Here is a 7,341-nt window from a genome sequence, read left to right as displayed (position 1 = left end):
CATATATTGATATAGTTATATAATTACACAAAATGTGTTTGGGTTGGTTAATTTAAGAGCAATACACTAAGGGTGTGCAAAAATCAAATCGAAAAAAAGTGTTATTGGTTTATTGCAATTGGGTTATTGGGTTAACAATTTCTTAATGGTTTTATAAAAAAAATTATTGGATTAACGATTCGGTATTGATTTTCAATATTGGATTATTGGGTAAACCAATAACCCATTAAGAGTCGAGTCCATAGTAATTTACTACTTTTACATATACATGCATATTTGTAAATATTAATCTCAATATCATAATAGTTATGTATTTGTCATTCATGCAATGTGAAATTCATGAAATAGCTTGAGATTAGTTTCTCAAGATAACTTAGGGTTGAGGATTCATGCTCCCTTATGATTATCTTGCATCTACATGATTGGTTGCATGATGGTTAGGATGTGTGTTTCCTTCCTTAGTTAGTTTGGATTAGGTTAGTTTAGAGAAGTACTTAGTGTGAATGGTAGTATGGGATGCTATCCATACATGGCACAAGTATGACTTGAAACTACCTATGACATGACCCCTATGATATGTATGTTGAGTTTGGGTAGTGGCTATGGTTTCTTTCGATGACATGATTGACTTAAGATAATAGTTCCTTTTCAATATTAAGTAGGTCTACTAGAGACTCCTAAACGAAGATGAAAGGGAATAAAGTGACTCCAAGACATGCTTAGTGTGTGAGGTAAAATGAGATGCTTCACATGCATTGCACAAGTCTGATTTGAGGTAGCCTAGGGGTATAGTGCTCATATGTTATGATGAACTTAAGGTCTTAATTATGATAGTTGATTATGATCAAGAATGACTAAAGAGATGTACTTAGCTTTGGTAGTAGTATGAGATGCTACCTTACCTTGCACAAGTATACTTGGAGGTGACTTGTGAAGTAGTTCATTTGAGTAAGAAGGACAATGAGTTAAGTATGAACTCTTATATGATTTATGATGCTTTATTATGCTTATGATATTCATGTCATGCTTATGTTTTATCTCTTATGATTTTGTCTATCGTTGACTAATCCTTTGAGATATCTTATGTTTGGTATGATAGTTTCCATACTTGGTACATTTCGTACTAACACATCCAATGTAGGGTACTGAGGAGATTCAGTTACTTTAAAGGGTAGATTTTTCAAGGCTTTCAAGATGTGAAGATTAGTGAGTCCTCATAGCATCTGAAGGCACCACCACTATGATATCTTTTATGTTTTTTTTCTATGTTTAGACTTTTATGAGTTGTGACCTAAGACTATTGTACTCATGATGTCATAGATGGTTTTGAGACATATGTTAGAAGTTTTATGAAATGATTTTGGATTATGTTTTTGAAGAAAAGTTTTAATTTCACAATACTTTCGTATATATGCAATGAATGATGTCTAAGGGATTTTACAAGACCTCTGAGAGGTCAAATACGTCGTGTTCCGACTTGAGGGATGCCCTATCTTCTAGGGTGTACTTTGGGTCGTGACATTAGGTCCGCTTCTGTGTACAAATATCCACTTTTGAAACTGCCTGTCAAAACTTCATTCGGCTTAGTTTCTTCTTTAGATAAAAATGTCTAAATAAAACATGAAAATTGGAGTTGAAAAATGAAAATGATTGAATTAAAGTACCGGAATAAAAATTTTAAGGGTCTGTAATAAGTGTTTGAGCTAAAATTTAACGATATTTTTACTTTTTTTCCCTAATATCATATATCATATATTTATATAAAGGAAAACCCTCAGCCCGGTGATGTGGCACCGCCACAAGCCAGCATTCTCTTATAACCCTTTTATTTCCATAAACAGCCTTCTCTTACGTTCAGTCGTAAATCTTGCCAGCCGTCACCTCTTGATTACAACTTATACCTCCACCAAATCTTCCTCATTCACTTGTTGTAACTCCCCTTTTGCGGACAACTTCTTAGTCCCTTCTTTACTTCTAATAGTTATTGTCGTTCTCCTATGTTGCCTTCAACACAATGATCAGTGCCACCATCATCCAACAAATTTCCGCGCTCCAAACATTGCACTTTTAATCTGCACTCTTCAAATTAAGCCTATAATCATTAATTCACCCTGCGCTTTAATTCCTAACAACCCGTTAAAAGCATGTTAACGTTGCATCTCCCTCACCAACCTTCATTTAAGTGTCTCAAACATGGACCAGATTATGTACAGAGCCAGAAATAATGCAAAGATTTCCCTTTTACGCGGTCCAAATCTACAAAGTATAACACTACCCATCTGCATCAGAACTCAAAATGGAACATGTGTCTTCAACCGACGTCAGCAGCCGCCTTACAAATTCCTTTTGAACATCACTCTTCCCTCTCTTTGAAGTTGTGTAGAAGGCCTCTACAAATTTGTACATCACATTTAGTTTATGTGCCCTGTTGTTGAAGATTTGTAGCACGCTATTGCGTGTTCCCACAACCTCTGGTCCTTCCAAATTTTCTTGCCCTAAATTTAAATCGTTTAATAGTCCACTGAGAATTCCTGCAGGCTCTCCGAGTAATTCACTTTAGCAATCTATACTATTGGTATCGACAATTTTGGTGCCCTTTTGATCAAGCCATACAAAAACCCTACTGCAAATTCCTACTAAATATCCCAAATTCTTCTTAATCTCCTTGTTTTCCACTTTTCCTTTCCAACAACTTCCCTCTTAAAGGCCTGTTCGGACGGCTATAGAACAGACAGGTTACAAATAAACTTATATTTAGATTAAGAAAATCAATAACGGGTGTTGATCTCTGCCTTATATTGATAACCTTCAAGAACAACTCGCCGTTTGAATTACTATTTTAATGTCGTTGTTAACCACTTTCGTTTATAAATATCCTTCAACAAAACCTTGCCTTTTGAATTAATGATACAATTACAATTGATACACATGAAGATGGATATATATGGAGATAAAGATGAGGATGGAGACTCATGAAAAAAATAGAATCCACCAATGTAGGCTTCTATTCGAGGATGAAGATTCATGAAAAAGACAGAATTTACCAATGGAGGCTTCTACTTCCTCCACCGGAACAACCACATTCACTAAGGATCATATTGGTAACCTGCATTCCCTCTTGCATACACTTTGCTTTACTATTATACTAGGAAAGTGTCTCATTACCCTTTACTCCGACCTCTATCATATTCCCATTGATCGTCTTATATGTGCTTTTAGAATTAAATTAAAATGTTGCACCGCTACTTTTATATGAGACTCTTTCCTTTTCATATATGTTACGCTCTTTTCAATTCAATATTTTTCCTTCTGAAGCTTTTACACAACACTTTTCTTCTAAAGCTTTTACGCAACACTATTACTTCTTCATCTTCCACTACTCTCAATAAATTTTCAACTTTTTTGCTCCCAAAATTCCTTTAACAATATTTTTTGCCTTCGTATTACTTGTCCATATTGTTACTTTCGCTATCTCCTGCTTACCTCCATTCAAACTATCGCAACAACAAACAACCTAGAACGCCAACTTTTAATTCACATGAAAGCCCTAATGCAGTTGTGAAACAATAGAGTTGGAGGCTTGGACTTTCTGAATATCCCATATAAAGTAAAACTACATGGCCTCTATATTGTTGCATTATGTTCACCTTTGTTTACTGCAGTACCTCTCTTAAACGAACTTTTACACGGGTACAATTAATTTGAATAGTTCTTCTCTACTTAGAGGTTGTGTGTGATGTCGCCTCAAATACCTACGCACCATTCAATTATGCTACTCTATTGTAACATCTCGTAACTCGAAATAGCTAAGAAACTAAAAATAATAACTTTTGGAAAGAAAGGGAAAAATCTGAAAATTTTCCTAAGTTAAGAAAGTGAATTTTGGTCATTTTTCAAACGGTCATAACTCCTAGCTCAGGATGAGTTAGAGGTAGTTCTTGATATTGTTGGAAAAATCTTGGAGAGATCTTTTCAACGCCTCCAAGTTTGCGCATTTTTGATATTGTACGAGGAAAATATGCCTATCGGAAGTTGGGTTGTTGGAGGAAGGCCCCAATCCGGATTCAAGGAAGGGCAAACTAGTCTTTTTACCAATTAATTTCCTATTTCGTTTTAGGAATTTATTTGGGGTAAAAATAAGTTTATTTCAGTTTTAGAAAATCAAAATTACGCTTACGGATTGAAGAAGAGAGAAAAGAAGAAGGAAAGCGAGAAAAGACAAGAATTCGCCATGAACTCCAAGGTTTTGTGAATAGATTCGTCGGAGGTGATTCCTATCAAGATATGTCAGATCTTTTCATGTTGGCTTAGTTCACCCACACACCTACTTGTTTAAATTCAGCGATTTTAAGTTGGTTGAATGATAGAAAGTGAAGTTCTTGAAGAACATTGTTGAATTCTTGTTGGTTGAGTTGTTGCATGCCTAGAGATGATTTGATTTGTATTTTCAGGTTGTTTTCGAGTTAAATCTATTGGGTATTGAGGATACTAATGATCCTAAGTGTTTGGGGGTAAAACCATGGAAGTTTAGAGGATTTAAAGATGAAAAACGAAGGAGAAAAGTCAGAAGTTTTCTGGGAGAAGCTTGGGGCGTCGCGCCTGCCAGAGCGCCAGAAAAGTTCCTCTGAACTTTGGCCTCTGGCGCGTCACGCCAGCCAATACGCCACAGGAAAATCTCTGAAGTTTGAGGGCTGGCCCCCCGCGCCTCTCAGAGCGTCAAGGACGCCAGTTCTCCCCATTCATTCTCCATCTTTTCGTACTAGTTCCTAAGTGATGTACCCACATTTCTTAGTTGATCCTAACACTCTAAGGTACAATTAAACATCGTAAAATCATCCATAAATATGATATCATGAACCTTGAATCCATAATTCAATTCAAGAAAAGTTAAGATAAAAGTCCAAGAAGTTAAGTCTAAAGATTAAATAAGTAAGTCAAAACAAAGTTTCTTAAAGTTTCAAGTGTCTTTATGAAACGTTTTAGCTTCATTTAAGGCTCAAGTTTCAAGTTAAGTAAAGAGTAAAGAGTTGAAGTGTTTTCTTCAAATAAATATAAGGGAACTAAGTATTCCCTAGAATTGATTTAAGACTTAAGTTTCAAGCTAAGTAAAGAGTAAAGAGTTGAGTTCATTTTTCAAAAGCTATAAGCAAACTAAGTATTCCCTAAGAGTTTATAAATATTTTCACATTTAAGATAAAAGGAAACTAAGATTTCCAAAGAGTTTTGAGCAAGAAAAGGAAACATTGATTCCAAGAGAGATTTTTAAAGCTAAGTGTTGAGCAATTATCTTAACCCAAAGATGAAGCTGATTTTAAAAGTATGAGCTAAGGTATATTTTGAGAGTACTAGTATTGAGCACCGATATGGGAATGAGAGTTCATATTAACTCAAGTCTCCATGAAAACCATGTAGTCATCATGGGTATTAACGGGTCATACTTTTTAGATGATCACGTAAATTAAGCTAGTGGATCCACTAAGTTAAGGAGTTTTATGTGACGGCAAAGTATAGAACAGTTCTGGCAGTGTGGGCAAGAAGTTGTATCACCACTTAGGCTCATAGTGGTGGTTAGAGAATCTCCCACAAAAACTATATTACTTCATATATATATATATAGTAAAATTGAGTTTGTTATTGCATTTTCATTAACTAACTAAGTGTTTCATTGTTCTTACAAACTTTTATGTATATTGCATATGTCTATGTGCTTTATATTAAGTTAAGTTACTCATGAGTCGAGCAGAGCCAAGGTAAGTGTTTCTTGTTACTCTTTTCAAGCTTAAGTTTTTATTAGCATTTCAACTCGCATTCTCGTACATTCAATGTACTAATGTCTGTTGGCCTGCATCGTATCATGATGCGGACGTAGGTAACCAAGATCAGCATCATCCAGCGCCTCGTTGATCCAATTGAGCACTCAGAGTCAGTGGTGAGCCTCCTTGCATTCTGGAGGACACATTTACATGCTTTTCAATTTTTCTTTATAGGATGTTGTGGGTTCTGTCCCAACATCCATCTCAGTATTATAGAGGCTTCATAGACAGATAGACGGTCAGATAGTTAGGTTTTGAATCTCTCATTATTTGCATTACAGATATTCTATTGTGAGATTTAAGTGCTACTTTGGCCAAGACATTTATTTTAAGTTATCTTTATGAGAATGATCCTTGTTTATTATTGAGTTAAGTCTTCGACTGAGTTAAGTAAGCCAGTTCAGGGGTCCGTTCAAGGCAAACAACGATTATTGGGTGCCGTTCACATCTAGGATGTAGGCTCGGAGCGTGACATTTATACAACTTTACCAGGAGTCTAACATTAAAATAACCGCTAAGCTCAGCATGGAAACATAAAATATTAAAGTTTAGTTGAAATTTTATTTTTACCCACTTTATGTTTTAGTTTAATACGCAAAAAAGACTACCAGATTGCATGGTTGCCACTTCAATTTTAAAAACTTTCTTTGTGTGTATACCTGCAGATGCTTGTAACTCTATGTATATTTGAAATACATTAATGTCTTTCCTATTATTGCATTATTATGACCGTCTATGTATATTGCAGTTCATCTCTTAGCCAGATTAGAGTTTTGACGAGTCGAAATATGACAATGAAGATTGATATGGTTGCCTGATATGAGTAGTTGAGAGAGGTAAATCATATGCAACTTTATATTACTTTTCTTCCTCAAGGTAGAGTCGTTTCTATTTTGGTTTCACTATTGGATGAGTCCTGTTCTCTCGAACAACAGGTACTCCTTCTCTCTTTGCCTGCATAATTGGGGTCATTAAGATTCGATTTCATGTTTGATAGCTTTCTCCATGGTATGCGGTCTTTGGTAACATGTCCTGTGCAAACAAACTCTTCCTTGCTAACAGAGTGATGGAGAGTTGAGATAAAAAGTGAGAGCCAAGGAAAAACAATTCGTCAGGGCATATTATATCTTTCCAACCCAGTTTACACCCATGTACAAGTACGTGTCGCAGATTCAGGAATAGCAACAAGAGAAGGATCCATCATAAACGCGGACAGGGACACGAAAAATATTGCCTTCATTAAAAAATATGTTCTGGAAGAAGCATTCCAGATTGTATGTGATGTAATTGTCAAATTAGACACGACATTTTGTACGCATTTCAAAATTTGCTTCAACCATTACAAGACACCCATTTTGTAAATGACGTGAAATGTGCAGTTTATGAACCAATAACAAATGATCACGAACAAACATAATGAGGATCACAAGCTAAATCTGAAAATATGTCTGTGTAGTAAAAGAAGGATATTTGGAGTTTTTCTGTTTGTTTATTTTGTAATAATCTTTGTTCCGAACGAATATTTACA

The sequence above is a fragment of the Solanum pennellii genome, chromosome 8, assembly GCF_001406875.1.
Source record: "Solanum pennellii chromosome 8, SPENNV200".
Lineage (NCBI taxonomy): Eukaryota > Viridiplantae > Streptophyta > Magnoliopsida > Solanales > Solanaceae > Solanum > Solanum pennellii.
This window is presented reverse-complemented; position numbering follows the sequence as displayed.